This window comes from Aquarana catesbeiana, linkage group LG08 (assembly GCF_042186555.1).
Source record: "Aquarana catesbeiana isolate 2022-GZ linkage group LG08, ASM4218655v1, whole genome shotgun sequence".
NCBI classification, from domain to species: domain Eukaryota; kingdom Metazoa; phylum Chordata; class Amphibia; order Anura; family Ranidae; genus Aquarana; species Aquarana catesbeiana.
In genome coordinates, this window is record NC_133331.1 from 236,411,082 (window position 1) to 236,428,861 (window position 17,780).

The following is a 17,780-nucleotide window of genomic DNA, read 5'->3' on the forward strand; positions in this document are numbered from 1 at the left end:
CTTGCTGGAAAAAGATATTTTAAGCAACAGACAGCATGGATTCATTAAAGTCAGAAGTTGTCAAACAAACCTGATGTCAGGAACCATGAATCAGAGGGAGACAGAAAATGCAGTAAAAATCACACCTTTTAATAAAATGGTAAAAATGGTACAAATGGTAAACGTAGTGAAAACATAGCCGGGGTTCAGTAGCCAAAGTGGGTAGTCAGAACGAGCCAGTAAATCAGGAAGCCAGAGATCAGCATAGTCGGAGGCAGCAGACAGGATCAGGAACCAGACGGAACGTCAGCCAGGCAAGTCTTCAACAGGAACACAGCAGAAAGTCTCCAGATATGTTTGACCTAGGCGAATGCACGGAAGGAATGAACTAGGCAGTTTAAATAGCCAGAAGGGGATGTGTAAGAGTCCACGGCTTACTACGCATGCACCAATGGCGTGTTGCCGCAAGATGAAATCTGTGCCAACTGAGCATGCGCCAAAGACGCCTCAGGGTGCCAACCCGCACCTGCGCAGAAGAATTGATGGAAAAGGGCAGGAAAATGCCCAGGACACGCACAGGAAGCGACCTCAACCAGATGGAAAAAGGCAGGAAAATACCCAGAAGGAGCACAGGAAGTGACATCAACCTGATGGAAAAAGGCGGAAAAATGCCCAGGAGGCGCACAGGAAGTGACCCCAAACTTCCCTATATAAGCCCAGCTCAGACATTGCCAAATTGCTGGATTATCTTCAGTCCCCCCTTGTTCTTGTGCTACTGTGTGATCTGTCTGAACCTGTTGTGACCTGGAAACCTGTTTGACTACTCTTGATTGCTGCTTGCCTTTGACCTCTGATTTGTACCTTAACCATTCTACTTCTTTGTCCCTTTTGTACTCAGCTGCCAGATTGGAACCAACCTCGGCTTGGATCTCAACCATTCTTTTTCTGATTGACCTTCTGATTAACCCTGCTTCGTTGCCCAACTGGACTTGACCTCGGCTCGGATCCCGGACTAAGGCTTTCACAGTACTCCGCACCCTTGGCACCCCTGCCACTCAGTGTCCCCACCAAGTCTCTGTCTCCATTTCCAGAGGCTTTAAGGACCTTGTGACAGGCTGGCTGTAGGCTGGACTGACAAGCAGGAAATGATCCCTAGGTGAGCCACTGTGGAGCAATGAGTGCTAGCAATTATTCAACAGCTGAGCACTTAGAAGGGAGGGCTGAGAGCCCAACACTGACAGTACCCCCTTCACAAGACCCCTCCCTCAGGGGATGACCAGGTTTGGGGAGAAAACATCTATGGAAAGCATGGAGGAGGACAGAAATGTGTATGTCCGAGGATGAGACCCAAGAGCGTTCCTCCAGACCGTACCCCTTCCAACGAACCAGGTACTATATGTGCCCATGGAACCTACTGGAGTTAATGATCGATTGCATCTCATACTCTTCATGGTTCTCCACCTGAACCGGGTAAGGATGTGGTGCTGAGGTGATGAAGTGGTTGCACATCAAAGATTTTAATAAGGAGACATTGAATACATTCGAAATATGCATGTTAGAAGGAAGGTCTAATCTGTAAGCTACTGGGTTGATCCTATGGTGAAAACGGAAAGGCCCAATAAACCGTGGTGCCAGTTTCAGTAAGGGAACATGGAGTCTGAGGTTATGAGATGATAGCCAGACCCTCTCCCCAACCTGGAAGGTAGGCGCAGGTAAGCGTCTGATCAGCATGGAGTCTGTACCTATTACTGGCACGTCGCAAGAATTTTTAGACCTGCACCCAAGTGAAACGAAGATCACGGCGATGCTCCTCTAATGCAGGAATTCTTTGAGGAACAAATGAGTTAGGCAACATGGATGGTTGGAATCCATAATTCGCCATAAATGGAGACAATCGGGAATCGGTATTGATAGCACTATTGAGAGAAAACTCCGCCCAAGGTAAGAGGTGTGACCAGTTGTTATCGTGGTCAGAAATATAGAAACGTCGAAACTGCTCCAAGGCTTGGTTGGCTCGTTCTGTGGCCCCATTGGACTGCGGGTGATATGCAGAGGAGAAAAAAAGCTGAATTTCTAACTGTGCAGAAAAGGCTAGCCAAAACCTGGAGACAAACTGGCTACCCCTGTTCGAGATAACTTTGGGTAGCCTATGTAACTAAAAGATCTCTCGAGCAAAAATGGATGGCAGTTCCTTGGATGTGGGTAATTTCTTTAGTGGAATACAATGTGACATTTTCTAGAACCATTCAACCACCATAAGAATAACTGTGTTGCCCTGGGAGTTGGGTAACTCCACAATAAAATCCATAGACAGGTGGGTCCAAGGCCTCTCACCATTGGGCATGGGTTGTAGGAGGCCCACTGTTGTCTTACTCTAAGCACACATGGAACATGCGGTTACGAAGGCGGTTACATCAGCGTGAAGACTAGGCCACCAGAATTGTTGAGAAATAGCCCAAATGAGTTGATTCTTCCCTGCGTGGCCAGCTGCCCAAAACAGTGCAGAGATTCTCAGGGACAAAGCAGCTGTCACCAGGTTTCCTGGGAGAAGAATGGATCTGAGCAGCAAGAATATTTTCACCCAACGGTGAAGTGAGACTGGTACGAACAGTGGCCAGAATATAATCGGGAGGTATTACAGGAGCAGGAACTGACTTCATCTTAGAAACTGAGGAAAACTGTTGCGACAATGCGTCAGCCCTTACATTCTTAGTACTGGGTAAGAATGAGACTACGTAATTGAAGCTTGACACAAAAAGAACCCATTGCTCCCTTCTGGGAGATAAGCGCTTTGCCTCGGACAAGAATGTGAGATTCTTATGGTCAGTCAAAATGAGGACCGGCACAGTGGTACCTTCGAGGAGATGCCTCCATTCTTTAAGTAGGGGGTAGCTCTGGTTAACAGTGGGTGGAGTGCCATCATCCCTAATGACTAAACAAAAAACAAAAACCCTCTAAGGTGGGACTGTAAGGGCACTGAACAAAATTCTAACATGTATGTATTGTGACAGAGCGTTGCCCTGCCAGGGTCTAAAAGGAGGTTGTGACCCAGAATTCTCACCCGGACAGGTTGAGGGGCTCCAGGGAGCTTATGACAGAAAGCGGAAACTGGCTTTTCAGTTTCCTCAGTGTTTTCTAAAGTTCATTTTGGGACCTTGAGCCTGGACATTTCAAAGTGATCAGGGTGGGATGAAATCTCCAATCCTGGGTCCAGGTATTCAGAACAGCCAGCATACTAATTGGTCAGCGCGGACACTAGGTCACCAGAATTGTTGAGAAATAGCCCGAATTAGTTCATTCTTCCCTGGGTGGCCAGCTGTCTTGGGAGAATGGTAAGTCACCGAAATGCACTGGTATAAGTCTCCCGCTAAGCACGGGGCCAGACAGGTCCAAACCCAGGCGCTTGCACTAAAAAAGCTCCCCCGTGGGGGCTGGAGCCTAGGGACACTGAGATGGTATGAGGTTTACAGGGAAACACTCAAAAGAACAGGCTAATCTGGGTGGAGGGTCAGAAAAATATATATGAAGTATAGACATTTAAATGGTCCACCGGAGAGAGACATTCAGGAAAAAAGGGAAGTAGAGTATTGGATAGCAAGTTAGAATACTCAAAAATGGTAAGTCACATTTGTATACAGGTGGTTGTAAGTAGTCAAGAAGACTTGTATGGAATGTCAAACGACAGTCTTGAATCTAAAAAGACAAATGGGGCATCATCAGAAAGGGGAGAGACCCCACAAGGACAAAGTACAGAGGTATAGAGGGGTCCATATCAATATGTATATGTCAAGGAACATAGTCCTGAAATGTCATTACATTAGTCTTGATACCGGTCTGCATATGCCATGTGCAGGCTACACCCTGAACACTGATCTGTCACTGTGGCCATTTTAAATTGCAGCTAGCAGCTACTAGAGGACTGACCAATCGGCAACCCCATCCAGGTTCGGATGGGTTGCCAGCCAATCGGGTAAGCCCGGCGTTCGGAGAGCTCTAGATGGAGTAGGGGGAACTTCCAGCTCAAGGTGATGGGCAAGATCATGTGTCGCGTCACGCGGCCACCAACACAAAAATGCCAATAAGGGACGCACAGGTGAAAGCGTGGCAAGGTGTGTAACCAAGCCTTGTGGATCGCAAAGGATGGAGCAAAGGGCAGCCCACAGGATCGGCTGCGCATCCAACGAGCGGGGATGGCTCATGTGGTGGAAAAAAGGATATCCAAGGACCAAGATGGAATTGCATTAACTGCTGGGCAAACACCGGCCACACCAATAGGGTGGCCTGGGTGCGCCGGGCAGAGCAATATAACACCGTGGCCGGGGCCAGCCCAGACCACAGGCGGGACATAGATAGTAAAAAGTAGAGCAGCATCCAAAAATGATGGTCCCTTGAACAGATGAGGGCCAGATTGTTGCATTAATCAAATAATAAACATAATAAAAAGTCTACATTATAAACAAAACAACATACATCATAATCATCAATTATCATAATATCCCTTAACGGACAAAAAGGGCAAAACAAAAAAATGGGAGAAGGGAAGAGAAAAGGAACACGGTGCTAACACTAACCAATGGATGTTTCTATTTGTCCCAGCAGCCTGAAACATACCCTTCCAGAAACTGTTTATATGACACGTGATCATTTAACCCTGGAAAAGTTGTGGCTTGTAATTTTTGTATCCATCATAATTCACTTTGCAGAAGTTTTTTAATTCCATTCGCCACCCGAGAATTTGGGTGGATCCTATGAGAAAACGAACCTGGGGAAAAATGCCACCATACGTAGAAGTGACATGGCTCCCAAGGGGGAGCTCACTGTTGTCTTTTTTCTTGTTAAGTATGTGGCAATAAGCTCTTTGCCCAAATTCCTGTATTGTTTTGCCAATGTAAAAACAATTGCAAATACATACAGTATCTCACAAAAGTGAGTACACCCCTCATATTTTTGTGAATATTTTATTATATCTTTTCATGTGACAACACTGAAGACATTACACATTGCTACAATGTAAAGTAGTGAGTGTGCAGCTTGTATAACAGTGTAAATTTTCTGTCCCCTCAAAAAAAATCAAAACACAGCCATTAATGTCAAAACCACTGGCAACAAAAGTGAGTACATCCCAAGTGAAAATGTTCAAATTGGGCCAAATTACAAGGTCTCAGGTGTGAATGGGGAGCAGGTGTGTTAAATTTGGTGTTATCACGCTCACTCGCTCATACTGGTCACTGGAAGTTCAACATGGCACCTCATGGCAAAGAACCCTCTGAGGATCTGAAAAAAAGAATTGTTGCTCTACATGAAGACTAAATAGGCTAGAGAAGAAGATTGCCAAGACCTTGAAACTAAGCTGCAGCATGGTGGCCAAGACAAGTGGTTAAACAGGACAGGTTCCACTCAGAACAGGCTTTGCTATGGTCAACCAGAGAAGTTGAGTGCACATGCTCAGCGTCATATCCAGAGGTTGTGTTTAGGAAATAGACATATGAGTGCTGCTAGCATTGCTGCAGAGGATGAAGGGATGGGGGTCAGCCTGTCAGTGCTCAGACCTTACGCCGCACACTGCACAAAATTGTTCTGTATGTGTGTCGTCCCAGAAGGAAGCCTCTTCTAAAGATGATGCACAACAAAGCCTGCAAACAGTTTGCTGAAGACATGCAGACTAAGGACATGGATTACTGGAACCATGTCCTGTGGTCTGATGAGACCAATATAAACTTATTTGGTTCAAATGGTGTCAAGTGTGTGTGGCGGCAACCAGGTGAGGAGTACAAAGACAAATGCGTCTTGCCTGTAGTCAAGCATGGTGGTGGGAGTGTCATGGTTTAGGGCTGCATGAGTGCTGCCGGCACTGAGGAGCTACAGTTCATTGTAAAAGTAAGTAAAAATAACCAAATTGGGCCCAAAGTGTCAATATTTTGTGTGGCCACCATTATTTTCCAGCACTGCCTTAACCCTCTTGGGCATGGATTTCACCAGAGCTTCACAGGTTGCCACTGGAGTCCTCTTCCACTCCTCCATGATGACATCATGGAACTGGTGGATGTTAGAGACCTTGCGCTCCTCCACCTTCCATTTGAGGATGCCCCACAGATGCTCAATAGGGTTTAGGTCTGGAGACATGCTTGGCCAGTCCATCACCTTTACCCTCAGCTTCTTTAGCAAGGCAGTGGTCATCATGGATGTGTGTTTGGGGTCGTTATCATGTTGGAATATTGCCGTGCTGCCCAGTCTCTGAAAGGAGGGGATCATGCTCTACTTCAGTATGTCACAGTACATGTTGACATTCATGGCTCCCTCAATGAACTGTGTACAGTGGAACCTCGGATTGTGAGTAATGCGGTTAATGAGCGTTTCGCGATACGAGCAATTATGTTTTAAAAATCCTGACTCGGTTTGCAAGTGTTTTTCAAGCCTCTGCGGTGTGCAGTACCACATTTGGCCAGAGGTGCGGGGGCGCCGGTGACACTTGGAGCTGTTCGGAAATATTGTGGAACGAATTTTCTTTGCTTCCATTGACTTCTATGGGGAAACTTGCTTTGATATGCGAGTGCTTTGGATTACAAGCATTCTCCTGGAATGGATTATGCTCGTAATCCAAGGTTCCACTGTACTTCCTTTTGTTGCCAGTGGTTTAGACATTAATGGCTGTATTTTGAGGGGACAGCAAATTTATACTGTTATACAAGCTGTATACTCACTACTTAACATTTTAGCAAAGTGTCATTTCTTCATTGTTGTCACATGAAAGAATATAATAAAATATTTACAAAAATGTGAGGGGTGTACTCACTTTTGTGAGATACTGTATAAGAATATACACTACCCACTTAGTACTAAAGTTAGCGTAGCGTTTAGTTTGAAAATTTATGCTGTCAGGCAGTATTGGATTATGAACAGGAATGGGCCCAATGTTCGAGTCGAACGTTAGTCAAATAGCAAACATTATGGGTCGTTCGTGGCAAATTCTAGTGCCGCGGAACGCCTCATAGTGCACTGCAAGATCACAGTGCATTAACATCTGATGATTAGCCAAAGCATGCACATGACCTGCATGATTTGGCCAATCACAGTACGCTCTGCTGTGAGAGCCATGATTGGCCAAAGGCAGGGTGCCAATCATGGCTCAGGGGGCCCCACGCTGTATATGTGGCCATAGTGGCCTATAGTGGCCATATATAGTGTTAGAATTGAGAGAACGTTAGCTAGAGGCAGTTTAGTGTGTGTGTGTGTGTGTGTGTGTGTGTGTGTATGTGTGTATATATATGTATATATATATATATATATATATATATATATATATATATATATATATATATATATATATATATATATATAGTGTATAATACAGTGTACTGAAATGGGTAAGGGGAACCCTATGAAGGAATTAACAAAAAAAACGGCATGGGTCCCCCCAGTCCATACCAGGCACTTTGGGTCTGGCATATATTTTAAGGGGAACTCCACACCAAAATGTAAAACAAAACAGCGTGGGGTCCCCCCCCCCAAAATCCATACCAGGTCCTTTGGGTCTGGAATGGATTTTAAGGGGAACTCAATGCTAAAATGTAAACAAAATTGGCGTGGGGTCCCCCCCCCAAATCCATACCAGACCCTTATCCAAGTAAGCAGCCTGGCAGGCCAGGATGGGGAGGACAACATGCCCTCAACATGGGGAGGGTGCTTTGGGGTCTAGGTGGTTGTAGGGGTCTGTGGGGGTCTGTGGGTGGGGGGATTATCAGAATCTGGAAGCCCCCTTTAACAAGGGGGCCCCCAGATCCTACCCCACCCCTATGTGAATTGGTAAGTGTACATTGTACCCCTACCCATTCACCAAAAAGTGTCAAAAAGCCAAAACCACAAAAGACAGTTTTTGACAATTCCTGACAAGTCCTCCAGCCTGGAGGACAGGATAGGGGGGCGAGCGAGCGCCTCCCCCCTCCTGAACCATACCAGGCCACATGCCCTAAACATGAGGGGGTACTTTGGGGTCCCCCCAAAGCACCTTGTCCCCATGTTGATGGGGACAAGGGCCTCATCCCTACAACCCTGGCCATTGGTTGTGGGGTCTGCGGGTGGGGGGACACATAGGGTTAGCCAGATCCCGGACCCCCTATGTGAATGGGTATCGGTTACATTGTACCTCTACCCATTCACCAAACAAAAAGTAAAATCCACAAAAAGACAGTTTTTGACAATTCCTTTATTAAAAAAGAAAAAAAGTGTCCCGCAATGTACATCCATTGCCGATCATGCCGCCCAATGGACCCGAAAAAAAAACAAAAATACTCTGCTGACGTATCCGGATGACCCTGACCCGTCTGATGTCACATGACGTCAGAAGGGGGTGGGGTCACTCAGTTATGTCACTGGGTGGCCCCGCCCTTGCCTATATAACAGCTGTCACAGCCAAGAGGCAGCAGTCAGCGGGAAGCCTCCCATTGAGGCGGAGCTTTTTTTTCTATTTTTCGGGTCCGTCAGGCGGCATGAATGCAGATGGATGGACATTGCGGGACACTTTTTTTTCTTTTTTAATAAAGGAATTGTCAAAAACTGTCTTTTGTGGATTTTACTTTTTGTTTGGTGAATGGGTAGGGGTACAATGTACCCGATACCCATTCACATAGGGTTCCAGGGCAATTTTTTAGTCCAGTTTACCACAGAAGTATTGACACCATCACTAAACACACAATAGTTAAAGCAACGACTCAATTGTCAATTTATCTGGTTATTCACTGTCGGAGATTGAAAAGGCTGTCTTGTCCAAAGGACTTTGCCTCTGCCCCGACAGAAATATCAATTAAATTTGATGCAATAAAGAATATCCAATTATTTGCTAGAAAGTTAACTCTTAAAAGGATGTATTCCAAAAACATAACTGGAACAACCACGCAAGACAATCCTATTAATTCTGAAGCAGTTAATGTTCTCACATCCCTACTAGGAGAAAATGATTTGGTCAATCTCATTGACCGAATAGATTTGGAACAACTACTCCTGAGACTTCAAAAATCAAAAAGAAGTCAGATTTCTTCCCTTCCCTTAACACAAATTCCAATATAGCAGCCTTTGTCAAAATGACAAGTGAAGATATTAGTAAATTACCCATCAAAAAAACTGTAGGCAATTTGACACAAGAAGAAAGAGTAGCTATGCAATCCCTCTCAAACAATTCAGAAATTACCATTAAACCCTCTGATAAAGGGGGGAAACAAAGTGATTCTGAGCAACAGTCAATATGTATCAATGTGTCAAAAAATCCTATCTAACAAGTCCTGGTATCGAACTATTCCCCGCACTTTAATTGACAGATTTCAGGCAGACTTTTATGAGATCGTTGATTTGTCTTATCTTAACAGGGTTCTAACCAAAAATCAATGGGGATTTGTCTGTACCCCTTTCCCTCACATTCCCACCTTTTATTCTCTGCCCAAACTCCACAAGCATGTCACTTCTCCACCAGGTAGACCAATAGTCTCCAGGAATGGATCTTTAACAGAAAATCTCAGTCATCTGGTAGATGAACACCTACGTCCACATGTAATTAGCCTTCCCTCCTACCTTCAAGACACGATTTACCTGTTGCAAATCATTGAGGGAGTCAGTGTATTCTTGTCGGCCCTTTTAGTGGCCATTGATGTGGAAGCACTGTATAGCTCCATCCCACATAATTTAAGTATTGCATGCATCCGGAGGGTGCTATCGCAACGCACGTGTCATGACTGGCAATTCCAACTTTACTTTAGAATCTCTTGATTTCATTTTACATCATAACTTTTTGCCTTCAATGGTTCCTATTTCCCCCAGGTGCAGGGTGTTGCAATGGGGACACATTGTGCCCCATCGTATGCTAACCTGTACCTGGGGGAATGGGAACGTACTTTGATTCGGAGGAGGTGGCCATTTTTGTTAATACGCGGGCCTATGGCACAGATGCATCGACTGTGTAATTGTGGTAAAGGAGGATCCGGCCAACTTCCTGCAGGACTTTCTAATTAAAAACAATCATAATTCATTAAATTTGAGTTTCAGTATGACTTCAGATACAACATCAATTCCTTTCTTGGATATCAATATCTACAAAGATGTGGATGGTAATCTCTGCAGCAGCCTATATCGCAAACCCACAGTGGGTAACAATATATTGCATGCTGCCAGTTTCCATCCTAAACCACTGATTCAGTCAATACCTTATAGTCAGTATTTACGCATTAAGTGCAATTGTTCTGATAAACGGATTTTCAAAATGGATGCTGATCAATTGAGAGCCCAACTACTACTAAGGAGCTACTCTAAAACATGCCTTAAAAAAGCATATAAACGCGACTTAATGAAACCTAGACAACAATCACTTGTACATAGTGAATTTAATCAAGATGGTCGTAAAGACCCATGTAAAGACCCATGTAAAGATCCAGGTACTTTTTAGAATGTGGCTACTGCCAATACATGTACACTACTCATAATCCAATACTGCCTGACGGCAGAAAATTTAAAGCTAAACACTACACTAACTGTAGGAGTAAGTGGGGAGTGTATTTGCTTATATGTGATTGCAATTGTTTTTACATTGGCAAAATACAGGAATTTTGGAGAGCTTATCGCCACATCCCGAGCATGAAAATAGCCAACAGTGTGCTCCCCCTTGGGAGACTTGTCACTTTTTTCCCCCCAGGTTCGTTTTCTCATTCTGGATAGGATCCACCCTAATTCTCGGGGTGGCGACTGAAATAAAAAACTCCTGCAAAGTGAATTACAATGTCTACAAGAATTACAAGCCGCAACCTTTCCAGGATTAAATGACCCTGTGTCATATAAACCGATTCTGGAAGGGTATGTTTCAGGTGGCTGGGACAAATAGAAACATTTATTGTTTTGTGTTAGCACCTGTGTTCCTTTTCTCTTCCCTTCTCCCCTTTTTTGATGATTATGATGTATATTGATTGTTTTGTTTATAATGTAGACTTGTTATTATGTTTATTTGATTAATGCAACAATCTGGCCCTCATCTGTTCAGGGGATTATCACTTTTGGATGTCACTCTGCTTTTTACTATCTATGTCCTACCTTGGTGTTTCTCTGTGCTACCCACCTGTGGTCTGGGCTGGCCCCGACCCCGGGGCTATATTGCTCTGCCCGGCGCACCCAGGCCACCCTATTGGTGTGGCCGGTGTTTGCCCATTAGTTGATGCAATTCCAACTTGGTCCTTGGATCTTCTTTTTTCCACCACGTGAGCCCTCCCTGCTCATTGGATATGTGGACAATTCGGCCATGCCTCCTGTGGGCTGCCCTATGCTCCGTCCTCTGCAATCCACAGCGAGGCTTGGTTACACACTGGGCCTCGCTTTCACCTGTGCAGCCGATATGGGCATTTTTGCGTCTGGAAGTTCGATTGGCCAGTGGTAGCTACTATTTAAAATGGCCACAGTGAAAGATTAGTGTTCACGGTGTAGCCTGCACATGGCGTATGCGCTATCGAGACTGAGGTAAAGACATTTCAGGACTATGTTCCGTGACATATACATATTGATATGGACCCCTCTGTACCTCTTTACTTTGTCCTTGTGCAGTCTGTCCCCTTTCTGATGTGTTTTTTTTTTTTTCACAATCAAAGTTTTATTGCAGCTTAAGAAATCTTACAATGGACAAAATTATATTAAAATCATACATAAAGAGTAGAGTTAACAATAGTCAGCGTACATATACAATAATCTTAATGAAGACAAAAAATAAAAGTTTACAATGAATTGGTGATATTTGAGATCAAGGGGGGTCAGGAGAGTAGTAAAAAGGAAAAAGAAGAAAAGAAAAGAAAAAGGGAGGAAACAAAAAATATATATGACAAGGATTAAGAGGGGGGGGAAGGTGGAAGGGAGGTGGGGAGGGTAGAGGAGGGGATGGGGTAGAGGGGGCGAGGGGGAAGGGAAGGTAGGGATGATGTCTGGGAAGAAGGTAGGGGTAGGTAGAGTTGAGAGGTATGCATAACATATTTCCACCATTACAGTAATTGTGGAGGCATTAAGGTAAGTGAGGTCTTGGGTTGAATTATCTTCACAAAGCATGTTATAAAGGTAACGTCCCTGTCCATGCCTGCTGGACCATGAGTCAGCGGTAATATGCACCTTACCGCTGACCGCCCTGTCCAGCGAGGCCAAGACATTGCCTTCCACATGCCGGTAGAGAGCCGGAATCGCCTTCTGTGAGAAAAAGTGGCGTTTGGGAACCTGCCACTGAGGAAACGCACATTCCACAAACTCACGGAAAGGGGCAGGGTCTACCAACTGAAGTTGAAGTGCTAGCAATTTAGCCAAGCTAGCATTCAACCGCTGGGCATGTGGATGGCTGGGAGTGAACTTCTTTCGGTGGTGCAGCAGCTGGGGCAGAGAAATTTGCCTGGTACAATCTGACATTGGTGTACTGATAGCAGATTGCCCACAAGTGCTTGGCTGTGACACACCTAATTCTACACCTTCATTCCTCCCAGTGCAGGTTTCAGAGAGGACTGAAGGTATAGTGGGTTTGGAGATCCTAGCTGATGAGGAGCAAGGAGAGGTCCACTTTGTTCTTTGGTGTGGGTCTTTTAGGTACGCTTGCCAACGAACTGCATGGCAGGTCGACATATGCCTGGTCAAACATGTGGTGCCCAAGCGGGTGATGTTTTGGCCACGTGAAATACGCTTGAGACATATGTTGCAAATAGCAGCGGTGCGATCTGATGCACTCGTCTCAAAAAAGGCCCACACCAAAGAACTTTTGGAATAACGCGCAGAGACAGCAGCGCCCTGCACATGCGGAGCTCTGCGGTGTGATGCATTCGGTGTGCTGCCCTTAAGCTGGCCCCTGGAGGGCATCCTGCCTTGTTGGAGATGTGCCTCCTCCTCCTCCTCTCTCCTATCAGGCACCCACGTGGAGTCAGTGACTTCCTCATCATCCCCTCCTTCCTCATCACTGGAGCAAAGCTGGCAGTATGCTGCAGCTGGGGGAACATGACTGCCAGATTGCTGTCCTTCTTGGGCATCCCCTCTCTCTGGGCTCATGTTACTGCCTTCCTCTAGCTGGTTACCATCATCGGACCCTTCAAAATGCTGGGAATCCTCCTGGAGCATGTACCCAACACTGTGGTCAAACAGTTTGGGGGACTCCTCAGGAGGACATGGTGGAGCTAGGGAAGGAGTGACTGATGCCATTGAGCAAGTGGAAGAGGCCGCGTTGGCAGCTGCTTTGCCAGACAAAGTACCCTGAGTCTGGGTGAGAGAGGATGAGGAGGATGAGGATGGCTTGGTCATCCACTCTACCAAGTCTTCGGCATGTTGCGGCTCAATGCGGCCAGCTGCCGAAAAAAAGGACAAGCGTGTCCCTGATCAGGATACACCGTGTCCACAACCAGCACTGTTGCCTCTAGACAGAGTCTGCTTGCCCTCTTTTTTTTTTTTTTTTTGGCTTGTGACTGTCTGCCTCTCCTTGTTGGCCTTCCAGACATACTAATGGTCTGCAGTGAGATGTAGCTGCACAAAGCTGGGATGTATGTGTATATATATATATATACTGATTATACTGCAGCTAGCAGAATCAACTGCCTGCCTGTAGTATTAATAGGATCAGAACACCAGCAATTGTCTTCAGGTAGCTTTAGGTGCACACTGTGCAAAGGACACAGTACACTAACTGTAAATACTGCAGCTGCCTGCCTGTGGTATTAATAGGATCAGAACACCAGCAATTGTCTTCAGGTAGCTTTAGGTGCACACTGTGCAGAGGACACAGTACACTAACTGTAAATACTGCAGCTGCCTGCCTGTGGTATTAAAAGGATCAGAACACCAGCAATCGTCTTCAGTTTACTTTAGGTGCACACTGTGCAGAGCACACAGTACACTAACTGTAAATACTGCAGCTGCCTGCCTGTGGTATTAATAGGATCAGAACACCAGCAATTTTCTTCAGGTAGCTTTAGGTGCACACTGTGCAAAGGACACAGTACACTAACTGTAAATACTGTAAAAACACCTGCCTGCCCATCAGTATATCAGGAAGAGAATAACAGGAACGGATCTAGCTAAACTGAATACAGTGTGTGTATGTATGTGTGTATGTATGTGTGTGTATGTATGTATATATATATATATATATATATATATATATATATATATATATATATATATATATACATACACACACAACACCTAGGATACATATATATACAAAATACACTGTAAGTGCAGCTAACTGTCTCGCCTGTCTACTCTAACTTAAATCAAATGACACTGTCTCTCTGTCTATCTCTCTCTCCGCCGCCGCAACACACTACACAAGGCCACCACGCAGGCGGCCTTATATAGTGTGGGGCGTGTACTAAACCCCCTGAACCATAATTGGCCAAAGCCACCCTGGCTTTGTCCATTTACGGCTCTCTGTACAGACGGCGCTGTGATTGGCCAAGCATGCGGGTCATAGTGCATGCTTGGTCAATTATCAGCCAGCAATGCACTGCAATGCTGCAGTGAATTATGGGCCGTGACCCGCCACTCAAATTTGGCGCGAACGGCCCATAACGTTCGCAATTCGACAAACAATCGAACATGCGATGTTCAAGTCGAACATGGGTTCGACTCGAACTCGAAGCTCATCCCTAATGGGCACTAATAGGTGGCACTTATAGGGGGCACTGGTGGGCACTGATAGGTGGCACTGATGGGCACTGATAGATGGCACTGGATAGGCAGCACTGATGAGGAGCTACTGACAGACATTACTAATTGGCATCTGAAGGGCACTGACAGGCATTATTGATGGGGCACCGATTGACAATTTGATGGGCACTAACAGGCTTTACTGATGGGGCACAGACTGGCAGTTGATGGGCACTGATTGGCAGCTGATGAGGGGCTGTGCTGATAACCAATGTGTTGATTAACAGCGCAGACCCCCTCTCTGACAGGAAGAGCCGTTGATCATCTCTCCCTATCAGCCGTTTACCGGCACTTCCTGGTTCACGCTATGCTCAGCTGTGATTGGTCACAGCTGATCATGTGGTAAGGAGCCTCCATCAGAGGCTCCTTACCATGATCGGAGATGTGGTGTGTCAGACTGACACACAGCACCACCGTTCTCCGCGCGGCATGTTGTCCTGCTAGACATCTAATGATGCCCAGTCAGACAGAACCACCGCCCGGCCGTCATACTGCTATAGACCGGGTGTGAAGTGGTTAAATAGCCAGCAAGGCTGACTGATGAGCAGGATATGATCATCAGGTGACTGCGAATTAACAGACAGCTGATCAGCATGAGCTCTGAGAAGGGAGGGCTGAGCCCAGCCCTGACATTACCCCCTCCTCAACGACCCCTCCCCCTCAGAGGACCACCAGGTTTGAGGGGAAAATGTCTATGAAAAGCATGGAGGAGGACAGGAGCATGTACATCCGAGGATGAGACCCAAGACAACTCCTTCGGACCGTACCCTTTCCAATGAACCAGGTACTGTATGCGCCCACTGAACCTACGGGAGTCAATGATAGATTGTATTTCATACTCCTCTTGGTTCTCAACCTGAATTGGATGAGGACGTGGTACCGCGGTGGTGAAGCAACTGCATAAAAAAAGGTTTTAATCAGGTGACATGGAATACATTTGAAATTTGCATATTAGAAAGAAGGTCCAAAGCATAAGCCACTTGATTGATCTTAAGGAGAATACGGAAAGGCCCAATAAACTGTGGTGCCAGCTTCAGTGAGGGAACATGGAGTGAAAGATTGCGAGATGACAGCCAGACCCTCTCCCCAACTTGGTAGGAAGGCACAGGTAGGCGGCTGCGGTCAGCATGCAGTCTGTACCTATCATTGGTACGTCGCAAGGACTCTTGAACCTGTACCCCAGTGGAACAAAGACTATGGAGATGCTCCTCTAATGCAGGAATTCTCTGAGGAACAAATGAGTCAGGCAACATGGATGTTGGAAACCATAATTTCCCATAAACGGAAACAATCGGGAAGCGGTATTAACGCCACTATTGTGAGCAAACTCTGCCCAAGCTAAGAGATGTGGCCAGTTGTTATCGTGGTCAGAAATATAGAAATGTAGAAACTGTTCCAAGGCTTGGTTCGCTTGTTCTGTGGCCCCATTGGAATGCGGGTGATACACAGAGGAGAAGGAAGGCTGAATTCCAAACTGTGCACAAAAGGCCTGCCAAAACCTGGAGACAAACTGGCTACCCCTGTCCGAGATGATAACCTTGGGTAGCCCATGTAAGCTAAAGATCTCCCATAGCAAAAATGGATGCCAGTTCTTTGGACAACTTCTTAAGTTGAATACAATGTGACATTTTTGAGAACCAGTCAACCACTATAAGTATAACTGTGTTGCCCTGGGAGTTGGGTAACACCACAATAAAATCCATAGACAGGGGGGTCCAAGGCCTCTCTCCATTGGGTATGGGTTGAAGGAGGCCCACTGGAGGGTGTCGTGGTATCTTAATCTGAGCACACACGGAACAAGCAGCTATGAAAGCGGCTACATCAGCGCAGAGACTAGGCCACCATAATTGTTGGGAAATAGCTCAAATTAGTTGATTCTTCCCTGGGTGGTCAGCAGCCTTTGGGAGAATGGTAAGTCTGGAGCACAGCAGAGCAGAGACTCTCAGGGACAAAGCAGCTGTCACATGGTTTCTTGGGAGGAAAATGGATCTGAGCGGCTAGAATTTTGTCACCCAAAGGTGAAGTGAGACTGGTATGAATCATAGCCAGAATACAATCAGGAGGTATCACAGGAACCGACCTGGAAGTGGAGGTAAACTGTCACGACAATGCATCAGCCCTTACATTCTTAGTACCGGGTAACAATAAGACTATGTAATTGAAGCTTGACAAAAAAAGAGCCCATTGTGCCTTTCTGGGAGAGAGGCGTTTAGCCTCAGACAAGAATGTGAGATTCTTATGGTCAGTCAAAATGAGAACCGGCACAGTGGTACCTTCGAGGAGATGCCTCCATTCTTTAAGAGCTAAAATGATCGCTAACAATTCTCTGTCCCCAATCTCGTAATTGCATTCCGCAGGAGACAATTTCTTGGAAAAGTAGCCACACGGATGCATAGCGCTTTCAGTGGTAGGACGTTGAGACAGAAGGCCACCAACTCCATTCTCAGATGCATCAACTTCAAGGATGAAAGGTAATGTAAGAACAGGATGTGCCAACACAGGAGCTGAAACAAAGGCAGTCTTGAGAGACTCAAAGGCTTTAATGGAATCCAGGGACCAATTCTGTGGGTTACCGTACTTTCTGGTCATATCAGTCAGGGGTATGACCAGAAACGAGAAGTTACAAATAAACTTATAACCGATAATAATTGGCAAAGCCAAGAAAATTTTGTAGTGGACGTAAACCCATGGGTCGGGGCCATTGTAGAACTGCTGATAGTTTCTCTGAGTCCATTGAAAAACCAGCAGTGGAAATGACATAACCCAGGAATTTAACCTGTTCACGATGGAACTCGCACCTCCCCAATTTACAATACAGGTTATTATCTCTCAGCCTCTGAAGCACACTTCACCTCCCGAAAATCTGCCGGAGTGTTGCAAAGACCAAACGACATTACGAGGTATTAGTAATGGCCTGTCTTGGTATTAAACACAGTTTTCCATTCATCGTCCTCCTTGATCCTCACAAGATTGTATGCCCCTCTCAAATCAAGCTTTGTGAAAACCGTTGCTCCCTTGAGGCGGTCAAATAACCCCGTAATCAATGGAATTGGATAAGCATTCTTAATCGTGAAGCGATTGAGACCCCTATAAGTGATACAAGGTCTCAG